This window comes from Capsicum annuum, chromosome 1 (assembly GCF_002878395.1).
Source record: "Capsicum annuum cultivar UCD-10X-F1 chromosome 1, UCD10Xv1.1, whole genome shotgun sequence".
Classification (NCBI taxonomy): Eukaryota; Viridiplantae; Streptophyta; class Magnoliopsida; order Solanales; family Solanaceae; genus Capsicum; species Capsicum annuum.
Window position 1 is genome coordinate 192,409,248 of NC_061111.1, and position 14,170 is coordinate 192,423,417.

Here is a 14,170-nt window from a genome sequence, read left to right on the forward strand (position 1 = left end):
AGTTAAGTAAGCAATGCTTAACAATATGCAATATATTATTCCATTCAGGCCATAATTGTGAGTCCAACCGGCTGGGCGAATGCTGCAACAATTGATTCTGTGTATGATTTGCTTCATATGATGGGTCGTGATGACATTCCCGTGGGCCTTGGAGAAGTGTCTGCAATGAACCAGTCTGATCCTGTTTTCTCTGCAGTTGGTGATTGCAAGTACAATAAGGTAATTCCACAAGGCAGCGGTGGATTTCTCGACTCAGACACTCTTTATGGATTATCTCGTTCTTTGCCTCGAAGTCCTCGCAGGTACATTATCCAGTCTGAATCTGCCTATAGTTTCCATGTAGAAGAATTTGTCAAGCATTATCATTCCATGTTATGAGTCTAAGCAATTAGTTCCTACAGGTTCACTTTTGTACTGCACAATTCTGCTGATATACCATCTTGGTCTAAATAATTTCAGATATACAGCTGAAAATTCTGTGAAATTTGGAGCTCCTAGAGACACTGATCATCCTGAACTCAGACAACCTCTGGCACTAGAAGTATGGGATTCAGTAGTGAAATCACTTGATCCAGGATCCAAGGTTACCATTTTAACCAATGGCCCATTGACCAACATAGCCAAGATTGTTCTCGCGGACAAGAATATGACCAACGTTATCAAGGCAAGTGTTTCCTCTATCCTTATCATCTTACGACAGTTATTTTTACCCGTGGTCCTAACTTAATTTACCTTGGTAGCTTATGTCAACTACAATGTCATATCAATACATTTCTATATCACTCAACTGCAACGAGTGTTGTTTGAGTTTACTTCTCAAGATATCTATGGACATTCCCAAGTGAGAAAGCACTACCTTTTGAATTATGATGCAGGATATAGTAGTCGTTGGAGGGCACATCAATCATGACAAAACTGATAAGGGAAATGTGATCAATGTTCCTTCAAATAAATTTGCCGAACTGAACATGTTTCTTGACCCTCTGGCAGCAAAGACAGTTTTGAGTTCAGAACTCAATATCACTCTCATTCCACTTGGTGCACAGCGGAAAGTCAGTGCATTTCCTACGATTCTTAAAAGACTTCACATAACGAAGCAGACACCGGAAGCAATCTTTGCAAAACGTTTACTGTCAAGGCTACGCTCCCTGAAAAAGACACATCCTAGATACAAGCATATGGTATATAATCTCCTCTTAATTCATCCTAACGAGCATGCACAAATCCAGTTTCGCTAGATCCTATAACTCATCATCTGTAACATTTCAGGACATATTTCTTGGAGAGATCCTTGGAGCAGTAATTTTGGGTGGTGAAAGTTCTGTACTAAATTCAACTTTTGAGGTCAAGAACATCAAAGTCAATGCCACAGGGTATGAATCTGTAGATGGACAGATAATTATTGACGAAAAGCAAGGCAAATCAGTGAAAGTATTGGAGAATGTGGATCCATTAGCATATTACAATGTTTTTGCAAATAGAGTAAATGATGGAAAGCAGTCAGCTGTAGTTGGAAGCTTTGATGAGCAGAGAAGACTTTGGAGCACACCATCTAATAGACAGTGGCGGACCCAAGATTTAAGGATAGTGGGTGCTTTTATATGTTTTATATCTATTTTTATATATTTTTTATATAATTATACCTAGTTCGCGTCTAGTTTAGTGGGTGCCGGAGCACCCCAAAATCCTACAAGGTCCGCCCCTGCTAATAGATATTAAACTGCCCATTCATTGTCATTTATCGGATAGCAGCATCACAGCTCATCACCAACCACCGGAAACAACTGAAAAATCCAACCACCGGAAACAACTGAAAAATCCACTTCTATCATAATGTATTCGTTTAAAGAGTTTTATTTAGGGGAGATTTTCTCCCACTAAATTTTATGTTTTTCAATATTAGTTTTTTCATATGTAGGTCGTTTTGATCAAACATATCAATAATATGCCTTTTTAGCATTATTTTATGTTTCTATTGAATTATTGTCTTTATGGTTTGCAAATTATTAGCTTTCGCACAACGCCCTGAACCCAACAAATGGTATTAGAAATTATGATTCAAAGGTTCAATAGTGTGGTGAGACGAGATTAAACATGTTCAAAATAGTTTCAAAATCAAGCTGCAACCAGTTTGACGATAATGATCATTTTTTTAAGCTACACGTAGAAAACAGGTTTTAAGCATATTTCAACAATCATGTTGTTGATTCTTTAAAAATAAAAATAAAATATTAATTTTTAACCACTTTTAATCATAATATTTTAAATCTTATTTTTAACCATAACAAGTAGCAATGATGAAGATTATGTGAAGAACAAAGATCATGCACGTAAAGAAGGTGGATCAAATTATGTCCAGAAAATCAAGCCAAAAAGGAGAGATTTGTTAGGATTTTTGCCATGATTTTCTTCCCAAATTTAAGTTTTACTTTTTTTACAAGAAAAATAAAAGTAATATCATAATTACTTTGACTTTTCCTAAAAAGAAACTATAAAACTTTTTCATATTTGACTAACCTCTTTCTTGCAAGAAAGGTTTTGGAACTCTATATATACCCCTCTTATCATACCATAACACAGTAACATCCACAATGTAGTATTTTAAGAGTTTTGTTTTCTCCCAATATTTTTATGTTTTCTCTATTAGTTTTCATGTGTAGGCCAATTAACCAAATAATATCAATAATATGTTTTTAATATATTTTTATTTGTCATCAGAATTATCACCGTCTTATTTTGCAAATTATAAACTTCCACATGATGCTCTCTCGATTTCAAACCCAACAAGTTTTTTTGTTTTTACTCAAAACATATTATTGATATTATTTGGTTAATTGGCCTACACATGAAAACTAATACTAGAGAAAATATAAAAATATTGGGAGAAAATCTCGCCTGAAATAAAACTCTTACAAGATTACATTGTGGATGCTACTATGTTATGGTATGAGAAGAGGAGTCTTTTTATATATAAAGTCTTAAAACTTTTCCTTAAAAAAAGAGGTTAGCCAAATATGAAAAAGTTTTATATTTTACTTTTAGGAAAAGTCAAAGTAATTATGGTATTACTTTTATTTTCCTTTTAAGAAAAGTAAAACTTAAATTTGGTAAGAAAATCAGGGCAAAAACCCTAACAAAGATCTTACCAAAATTGAGTTTTAATTTTCTATTGAAGGAAAATAATCTCCCCTTTTTGGCTTAATTTTCTTGACATAATTTGATCCACCTTCTTTGCGTGCATGATCTTCGTTCTTTATATAATCTCCAGTTGTTTGTCATGGTTAAAAATAAAATATTATGGTTAAAAGTGGGTTAAAAATAAATATTTTATTTTTATTCTTAAAAATGTAGCAACAGTAATGTTGAAATATGTTTAAAACTTCTTCTTCACGTGTAGTTGGACAAAAAATCTTCATCATCATTATATTGATTGCAAATTGATTAGAACCATCTTTGGTAAGATCAAAATCATACTTGTGATGTGAAGAAATCTTTCTTTTTTTACTTGATTTTCTTCACTTGATCTGCCTTTTTCACATCTTTGATCTTTATTCTTCACACAGTCTTCATCACTATTGCTTTACATGTTTAAAAATCAAGCTTTTAGTTTAAAAAATGTATGAGCCCTTTCAAGTTAAAAATATTGGAACCCTTTATATGGTTAAAAGTAAGTTTTATTTCAGATATGTTACAACAGGATTGTTGAAAATATGATTGACAATTGTCTCCATTTATAGTTTTATTTTGACAAGATATCTTTACTATCGTCAAATTGGTTGCAACTTTAATCTCAACATGTCCTCAATCTGAACTATCGAACCATTGAACTATAGACTCTGATACCACTTGTTGGGTTCGAAATCGAGAGGGCGTCATGCAGAATCTTATAGTTTGCAAACCATGAAGATAATAAATCAGATGATAAAGAAAAGCATACTACTAAAAGGCATATTATTAATATAATTTGGTCAAACGACCTACATAGTAAAAATAATATTGAAAAACTTAAAATCTTTTGGGAAGAGAAATCTCCCCCTAAACAAAACTCTTTAAACGACTATATTGTGGATTCTATTGTGTTTTGATATGAGAAGGAGACCTTCTATTTATAAATGTCCAAATCATTTCCTCCAAGAAAGAGGTTAATTAAATATGGTAAAATTTTATATTTTTCTTTTAAGAAAAGTAAAAGTAATTATGATATTACTTTTATTTTTCTTTTAAAAAAAAATAAAAGTTAATTTTGATAAAAAAATTAAGACAAAAATCATACGTAACTGGGCAAGGTTTCCAAGCTTCTATCACCAACCACCGGAAACAACTGAAAAATCCACGTTATCACACTTTGCATATATTAAAACGTAATGTAAAAAAGATAAAATTCTTTTAATGGTGTGTGTTGTTGATCTTATTAGTTTCTTTTACAATTGATTCCTGTCACGTTCTTCCTTTCCTGTCTTGGTTGCAATGTCATGTGCTTTATATAATAAATGCTACAGAATCATCTCCACTCTTTGCCCTACAATCATGGGTTGACTGTCTTTGATAAGCAATATAAAATGTATTATATTGGTTTGGTTTGATTTAAATATTGAAAAATAATAATTTTATTGATTTAAACAATCACAGCAAATTTTGTTGTGTGCCTCCTATTGTTCAAAAGGCCACCTTTGTGTACTATTTGAGATATGATTTTTTTTGCTATGCGAATATAATATCACGCAAATATATGACCCCAAGTTTTTCTTTATAGACAGTTTCTTGTGCCATTTTCAATCATACTCTATATTTTTATCTCCAAATAGAGAATCTCTATATTTGGAGTACACCAACTCTAACCTACGGCTCTATTTTATCTCACAAAAAAAAAATTTCTTCTCTTTCTTTAATATTATATTATTATTATTATTTCAATTTTTTTCTTATTTCCTAAAATAAAACCTTTCATTTTCTTTATATATATATATACTTCCGATCTTTCGTGCAGATATATATATATATATATATATATCCACCCTATAAAATTCATATTCTTTTCAAAATCTTGATGTAATACAAAATTACTTTTAATATACAATTATAATTATACAACTAAAAATGATAAGATCACTAACTTATATTTTAAATAAAATATTATATATGGAAATTAATTAATAAAATTTAAAATTAATATAATAAAGATATTGAATTAGAAAATAATTACGAATATCAAAGACTAAATTAATGGTCTTACATAAATTATAATATGTTGAATTTAAAATGTTATATAATATAAATAATAATATAATAATGAAAAGGTAAAATAGAGAAGATGAATAATGCATCTCCAAATTTGGAGAAATACTATTAAAGTATTGTCAAAAAAGGAGAAATACAATTATAATTCCTGAAGGATTTTCTTTTGGCACCAACTATATGTACTTTTTGTGTACCCTCGATTTGGAATAGTCGAATTCATAGGTAGGTCGAGACATGCATTAAGGCTTAGCTTTGAGTTAGTAATGAGAGTTTGAAATGAACAAACATTTCCTTCGTTCCAAAAGAACGACCAACTTTCCTTTTTGGTCAATTTAAAAAAAAATGATTCTTTTCTTTTTTGGCAATACTTTAATTTTAATTTTTCACATGTGACCATAAGATTAAAAAATATTTTGGCACATTCGATGTAACTTTAATTTAAGATCACTAATTTAAAAGTCATTTTCATTTTCTTAAACACTGTGTTAAGTCAAAATAAATCATTCTTTTTAAATGGAGGGAGCAGATAACATAAATAATGTAATCCGCAAACAAATTAAAGCTTGAAACAAATCTAGAGCGACGATGCAGAGAGAAACGCCTGAGTCACGGGTCAGCCTTGATCAGAGTTGATAGTAACTTAAGCAACGAACACAATAAGCAGTGCACAACAAAGAAAACTTAAGGGGAAGGCTAGAAGAAATTATATTGGTTATGGATAGAGATGATAAAATCAGATGCCATTACAATGGGGAGGGGGCGCCTATTTATTTGGTACAAGGATGGTTTAGAACAAGTAAAAGCGTGTAACTTGAACCATGCAGTACCATAATCAATGACCAAGCATCACTTGTTGATGAACTATAGAGGGATGCCAGCCTCATATTGTGTGTCTGACTGCTTGGACCAACCGAGGATCTTGTATGCACCTGAGAGCTTTGACATACTTGTCTCCTATCTATTTTTTCGTGTGGTCTCCATGGCTAGTAGTCTCATGCCATTTCTAGCTTGCCCGAGAGGATATTATTCCATCTCGATCTTGTTCCCCGAATAATACCATCATGTGCCGACTCCATTCCTACTCTATTCGAGACGACCCATACTTGCTAAAAGCTATTTCACCCTATACAAATAGTCCCTCTATTTTTTTGAAGATAACATGAATGTCCTTGAAAAGTGAAAAGATCTGAAAGCTAGTTGGCTCGAGACCACCGCAGGGGTGTGTCATCCCTTTGAGACAAGTGGTGGCTCTTATCTTTAGTAATCATAGCCCTCAATACTCGTTCCATTTTACTTCACTTGGCTCTTCCTTATCTTTCCTCTGTTTCTCCATACATACTCTAGTTTGTGGATTTCTCGTCTTTTACTTTCCACCTTTTCTATCATAAAATCAAATGTCATTATTTCCCTTACCAATGTGAGTAGTGCCAATTTCAATTTGCGGCTTTGGATTTGGGACTTATCAATGATGTCACCATCTCCGCTGCTGTCATACCCTAAGTTTCTAATGCAGACAAAGTCAACTCTTCCTCTGTTTCTATTAACGAGAACTACTTCAATCCTTTGGTGAAGTCCGAAGATGAGACTGAGTCCCTGACTAACTCGGTAGTCCCTAAAAGTCTCACCATAAGAGTAATTACAAACTCCATGAATTCGGGGATCTTTTAGCCTCGCCGCAAACACACTTTATTATTTATTTTATATCTTCGATGGATGAGGGCATCTTTTTAAAAAGTCAAAGATGAGTGCATCTGATTAGATAATATCGAGGTTCTTTCTTCCCTTTCTTTGGAAAACATTTCCACCTTCAAGATTGGTTACCTAGGGGTATACATCTACCTCTTTTCCATAGGCCTCGGTGGGAGCTCTATTATTCGATTCATCATTCATCTTTGCGAGGTTTATAGAATTTTCATGGATCAGGTTTCATCTATGGTTTGGAGGGTCGTTGCCTGTCTCGATGTTATTACCCATATCTTGGGATTAGACTTTACTCCCAGCCACTTTATCAATCTGTGTACTCCTTGAATCATCCATGAAAAACTTCTTACGTTAAGTGTCGAGGAAAGGTATCCTTTCAGATATGGATTAGGTGGACAGAAAAGTATGTGTCCATTCATTCTAATTTCTTTTTGGGTGAGCCCGCTCTTTTGGATGAATGGAATTGTCAGCATAATCACCTCTTCTGTCTTTCGATATGGATTTCTCTTGCCCTTTTCTCTTCTTTTTTTTGTTGTAGCCAAAGCTTGGGTTCCGCTCTATGTGGATATTCGTCCTTAGGTCAGAGGATTCTTTGATCCATGTGTTTAGAGGAACGTACTTGGGAGTACATATCCACTAATAAAGGGTGGATCTATATTCGGTTCGGTATTTTCATAATTCGGATTCGGTAATTCAATAATCGGTAATTGAAAGTAGATACCAGATACCATGCCATTAAACTTTGGGTCGGTAATCGGTAAATTAAATTTTGGTTCTGTACAGAATTCGGTATTACCATATTAAAGTTGGAAATGCTTGTAGTGATCCTATTTGGTGATAATAGTGGTGATTTTCAACCAACATTTTCAAAAAAATTCAATTTTGTTTGGTAGTTTGACACCTCCGAATACATAGTTTTACACCAGAAAAAATCAATCTTATTTGGTCTTATTACACGTTGATACGTGTGACTCAATTAATGAAACATCTTAAAACCTATGTTAGTGTAGTTTGATCCATCTCCAAGAAGGGGAGAACTGGATGTAACATGAATAACATTTACATCAAACTGGATGCAACATGAACTGGATGTAACGAACTGAATGTAAATGTGATGTAAAGTCATAATATTACTTTTTATAAATGTGATGGAGGGTAATATATGTTATGTTGTCTGCCAAATATTGAGTTTTGCTTCTATCCGCTGTTGACATATGAACACAAGGATTAAGAAAGCTTGACCAAGTATCCTCGATTAAATCCATATTCCGACCTACGTTAGGAACATTAGAGTTGGGCAAGTACAGCCACCAATGGTGTTATGTATCATATAATGAAGACTTCTTTTTTTGTTGTTCCCTTCCACGCCCCGATTTTCAGTCTTAGCATGATATTTTCTTCAAAAGTTGTCATATGTTGGTTGCAAGGAAGTCTGCTGTGTAAAGTTAAGAGTCTACTTTATGACTGTGTTTAACAGTTCAAAGTTTGCTTGGGCAATATTCACACAAGTATGTGACCTTTGGAGTGTGGACTAGGTATGTGGCCTATGGGTCACTTAACTATAATTAGAATTTTGGAAAATACCAAATACCAAAGGTAGTAATATTTTTTACCAATCCCGAACTCAAATACCGTGATTTTAAAATTTTACTCTCAAATACCATCCCAAATACCAAATTACCGAATACCAATTACCAAATTTTTTGGTTCGATTTGATAATTTGGTTTTTGGTATTTTATGCCCACCCCTACTATAACTATCACGGTATGCATGCTTCATTATTTTTCATACCTCAAGCATCCATGTTAATACTAATCACTATCCTCTATCAGAAATCAAAGTTGGTGTTGTCGTAATTTGTTGGCACAACTTTTTTTTGACACCTGAGGGTTCTGAGCTTCTGCTAGTTCAGCAGATTGAAGAAGCTAGGAAGATTTCTGCGGCAGACCCTTGCTCGAAAGGAAAATAGAAAAGAAACATGTGTTTCTTTGTCCTCGAGAAAAAGACCAAGGTTAAACAAATCTGTCATTCAGTCCGAAGGGGCGTGTAACAATTCAACCAGACAAATCATGTGAGCACCTACTCTAATCTACGTAGATAAGAGAACCCTTACTATCTATTTTAGAGAACATATGGAAGTATTAAGCAATTTCATTAAAGATTTGAAAATTTTGTGAAATATGGAGTTCTAAGAGACACTGGTCAACCTAGACTCAGACAACCTCAAGCAGTAGAAGTATGTGAATCAGAAGCGAAATCACTCAAACCCGGATCTAAGGTTACCATTTTAGCCAATGGTCCACTGACTAATATAGCAAAGATTGTTCTTGCAGGTGAGAATATGACCAATGAGACCCAGGCAAACATTGTCTCTACCCTTGTAATCTTATGAGAAATATTCAGAGGGAATTACTGTTATTTTCCACAATACGGGTACGTAGAATCTGTATAATAGAATAATAACTTCAACTCAAGTTCAAGTATGAACAAGAATACAACGAAGTTGAACAAATACCCTCAACACAAGATCAAAATGATCTTTACAAGAGGTGTATTTTATATTTTAGAAATATAGATGAAACTGAAATTGTTAAGGCCAAGTCATCCGAATTCATGGACTTTCCTTAAGGAATAATTCCCCTCACTGTACCCGAGGTTATGGAATCTTTCTCCCAGGATAAAATGGACTTCAATCTGACTATAGCGGTACCTCAAATAGGCGGATTCTTCGAACACACTCATGGTTTAAATGATCACACTTACAGTGTTTTTAAGAAGAAGAAGAAGCTTGTAATTCTAAAAATTTTCTGTCTTAACCTGTGGAAGAAAACAGGTTATTTATAGCCATAACATGCCCCTTTGAAAGGTGGCATTGGTTCAATTTAGAGGTGTGTGTCTTTTCCTGAAAATACATGTCTGTTTACTTAAACCATTGCAGTAATTTTATGAAACAGTACACCATTTCGTGAAACATTGCATCAGTTCAAAACAGTGTTGCAGCAGTTCGTGAAGCAGTGCACTATTCACGTGAAACAGTGCTACTGTTCACGTAACAGTTCTACTGTTCACACAAAACAGTCACTGTTCACGCAAAACAGTCACTGTTCACGCGTCAGTTCATGAAGCAGTGCATTGTTCACGTGAAACAGTGCTACTGTTCAAGCAAAACAGTCACTGTTCATGCGTTCCTGCATATTTTAACATTTTCATTCACACCATTTCATTACTATGAACCCAACAATCCCCCATATGAATGGGGAATGACTATTATTTTCGTAAAACTTTTATGGACAAGTATGTGATCATTAAGCAAAGACTGATTGCATCTGGATAAGTAGGTTTCCCTTTGAACTTTCCGTAGTGAACATGCATCAGATGCACTCGGTCAATCGGTAGATTTGATATCTTTGAACCGTCAAGCTTTAATGTACATCTAGACAACACATGTCACACAACCAGCCTTTTACCGTTTATAGGTCTTACGATTTTGTTCTTTTCAGCCATGAACACGTCTCGATTTTCATGAGAGTTTAGAGAATAGGCCTTTACTAACATTCTCTTTGAAGCGGCTTCCACTTCGCCCACACATAGGTGATTTCTAAACGTTCAATCCTGTAGATTAAACTATTTGGTCAAATCTGTCAAATTTAGATAATCATTAAAAGACTTTTCACCTTAAGTCTTATCCTTGTTTACTATACATTGTCTACATCATGAGAATGGGTTGGGTAATTGACAATGTTAAACCTGTCAGACACAACTTTGTTTGATCTCCTTGAACTTAGCTCTTGGGATCTCCAGTCTGCTCGATAGAGTTACCGCTATGCTGACTTGTCCTAGGCCTTAAACCTATTCCCTTGGATGTTCATTCCACTCCTTCTCTAGATAGGCCTTTTGTAAGTGGATCCGACACATTATCCTTTGACTTTACATAATCTACAGTGATAATTCCACTAGAGAGAAGTTCTCTAACGTTATTATGTCTTTGTCTTATATGACGAGATTTACCGTTATACATCATGCTCTCTGCCCTACCTATTGCCGCTTGGCTATCACAGTGTATACATACTGGTGACACTGGCTTGGGCCAATACGGAATATCTTCTAAGAAATTCTAGAGCCATTCTGCTTCTTCACCAGCTTTATCTAATATGATAAATTTAGATTCCATTGTAGAGCGAGCAATACACGTCTGTTTGTATGATTTCCAAGAAACTGCTCCTCCACCGATAGTAAATACATATCCACTTGTGGATTTTACTTCGTTCAATCCAGTGATCTAATTTGCATCACTATATCCTTCAAGTACCGCAGGATATTTATTATAATGCAAAGCATAATTTTGAGTTTATTTAAGATACCCCAAAACTCTTTTCATTACCATCCAGTGAGTTTTGTTGGGATTACTGGTGTACTGACTCAATTTACTAATAGCGCATGCAATGTCTGATCGTGTACAGTTCATTATATACATCAAACATCCCAATACTCTTGCGTACTCCAATTTCGAGTCACTTTCACCTTCATTTTTTCAAAGTGCAAAGTTCGCATCCAATGGAGTTTTAGCAATACCAAATTTCATATACTTGAACTTGTCAAGTACCTTTTTAATATAATGAGACTATGACAATGCCAACCCTTGTGGAGTTTGATGGATTCTTATACCTAAGATCACATCTGCAACTCCAAGATCCTTCATATCAAATTTGCTCTCGAGCATTCGTTTTATTGCATTTATGTCAGAAATGTCTCTATTGATGATCAACATATCATCCACATATAAACATACAATGACTTGGTGATTTGGAGTGTCTTTAATATAAATACATTTATCACATTCATTTATTTTGAATCCGTTTGCCAACATGGTTTGATCAAACTTTGCATGCCATTGTTTTGGTGCTTGATTTAGTCCATATAATGACTTAATAAGTTTACACAGCTTGTTTTTCTTTCCTGGAGCTACAAAACCCTCAAGTTGTTCCATGTAAATTTCTTCCTCCAAATCTCCATTTAGGAATACAGTTTTTACATCTATTTGATGAATTTGAAGGTCATATACAACCGCCAAGGCAATTAACATTCAAATCAAGGTTATCCTTGTTACTGGTGAGTATGTATCGAAGTAATCAAGACCTTTCTTTTGTTTGAAGCCTTTACTACAAGTCTTGCCTTGTATTTGTCAATAGTACCATTCGCCTTCATTTTCCTTTTAAAGATCCATTTAGAACCTAAAGGTTTATTTTCGGGAGGAAGGTCAACCAATTCCCATGTATGGTTGCTTAAGATTGAATCTATTTCACTATTGACTGCCTCTTTTCAAAAGGATGAGACTAACGAAGACATCGCTTCCTTAAATGTTTGAGGCTCATTTTCTAAGAGAAATGTTAGAAAATCCGATCCAAACGAAGTTGACGTTCTTTGACGTGTACTATGTCTTGGATTTTCTTCATTATGTACATTCTCACTTGGTTCATCTCGAGGTCATTTGGAACCTTCACTAGACTGTTCATGTCTAATTTTATACAGGTAAATGTTTTCAAAGAATTCAGCATTGTCTGATTCAATTACCGTATTTTCACTAATATCTGGATGTTCAAATTTATGAACCAAAAATCGATATGCTTTACTACTTTTATCATATCCTATGAACACGTAGTCCATCATTTTAGGTCCTATCTTAACCCTTTTAGGTATAGAAACTTGTACCTTTGCTAGACACCCCCACACTTTGAAATATTTCAAGTTAGGTTTTATTTCTTTCCATTTTTTGTAAAGAATTGATTGTGTCTTACTATGGGGAACTCTGTTGAGTATACAATTGGCCATAAGGATAGCCTCCCCCTATCAGTTTTGCGGTAAACCAGAACTTATAAGTAAGGCATTCATTTTCTTCAAAGTTTGGTTTTTCCTTTCCGCAATTCCATTAGATTGTGGTGAATACGGGGCCTTAGTTTAATGGATTATTCCATTCTCTACACATATTTTCGCAAAGGGAGATTCATATTCTCCGCCCCTATCACTGCTTATCATTTTGATCTTTTTGTCTAACTGATTTTCAACTTCAATTTTATATTGCCTAAACGTATCTATTGCTTCATCCTTACTATTTAGACAGTAGACATAACAATATCTAGTGCAATCGCCAATAAAAGTTATGAAATACTTTTTTCCACCACGAGATGGTTTGACTTCATATCACAAATATCAGTGTGTATTAGGTCTAAGGGATTGGAATTCCTTTCAACAGACTTATAAGGATGCTTTGCATACTTCAATTCCACACACGTTTGACACTTAGATTTATTGCACTCAAAGTTTAGCAAAACTTCTAAGTTAATCAGTTTTTGTAACGTTTTGTAATTAACATGGCCTAAAATTTTATGCCATAAATCATAAGACTCAAGCAAATAAGACGCATTCAAACTTTTATTCATTGCAACAGTCATTACATTCATCTTATAAAGACCCTCCGTAAGATAGCCTTTTTCTACATACATTTCTCCTTTGCTAACTACAATTTTTTCAAAAATGATTACACATTCGAATCCGTTCTTATCTAGGAGTGAAATAGAAATTACGTTCCTACGTAACTCCGAAACATATAGAACATTGTTCAGTGTCAAGACCTTGCCGGAAGTCATCTTTAAGCAAATTTTTCTTGTTCCCTCCACCTTAGTAGTAGCGGAGTTGGCCATGTAGAGCATTTCTTCTACTTGAGCCAGAGAAAATGATGAGAACAACTCTTTGTTTGTGCAAACATGACGTGTGGCACCAGAATCCATCCACCATTCGCGTGGATTCCTCACCAAGTTGCATTCCATGAACATAGCACACAAATTATCATATTATTTGTTGGACTCAATCATATTTGCTTGATCCTTTTTCTTGCCTTTCTTCAGGGCTCGACAATCTGTGAACTTATGGCCAATTTTGCCACAATTGAAGCATTTTCCCTTAAAATTTTTCTTGGGTTGATTGCTTCCATGTTCATCTTTCTTTCTTTTCTTCGAGTTGATTTGGCCATCTTCTACAATATGTGCTCCACTCATTGTAGAATTTCCCTTTGACCTTCTTTCAGTAGCTTTATTGTCCTCTTCAATACGAAGACGGACGATAAGATCTTCAATGGTCATCTCCTTGCGTTTATGCTTTAAGTAGTTTTTGAAGTCTTTCCACAAAGGTGGTAGCTTCTCAACTATTGCTGCTACTTGGAAAGCATCATTCACA

At 34.3% G+C, this 14,170-nt stretch overlaps 1 non-coding gene across 1 annotated transcript in view; it reads left to right on the forward strand.

The window, feature by feature from the left end:
• LOC107857131 overlaps positions 1-1,959 on the forward strand; it is a 7,220-nt gene extending 5,261 nt beyond the window's left edge. The window contains exons 2-5 of the transcript XR_007055384.1: positions 49-302; positions 460-664; positions 876-1,181; positions 1,270-1,959. This is a non-coding gene — a transcript (uncharacterized LOC107857131). The remainder of the gene's footprint in view (positions 1-48; positions 303-459; positions 665-875; positions 1,182-1,269) is intronic.
• The last annotated feature ends 12,211 nt before the right edge of the window (positions 1,960-14,170 follow it).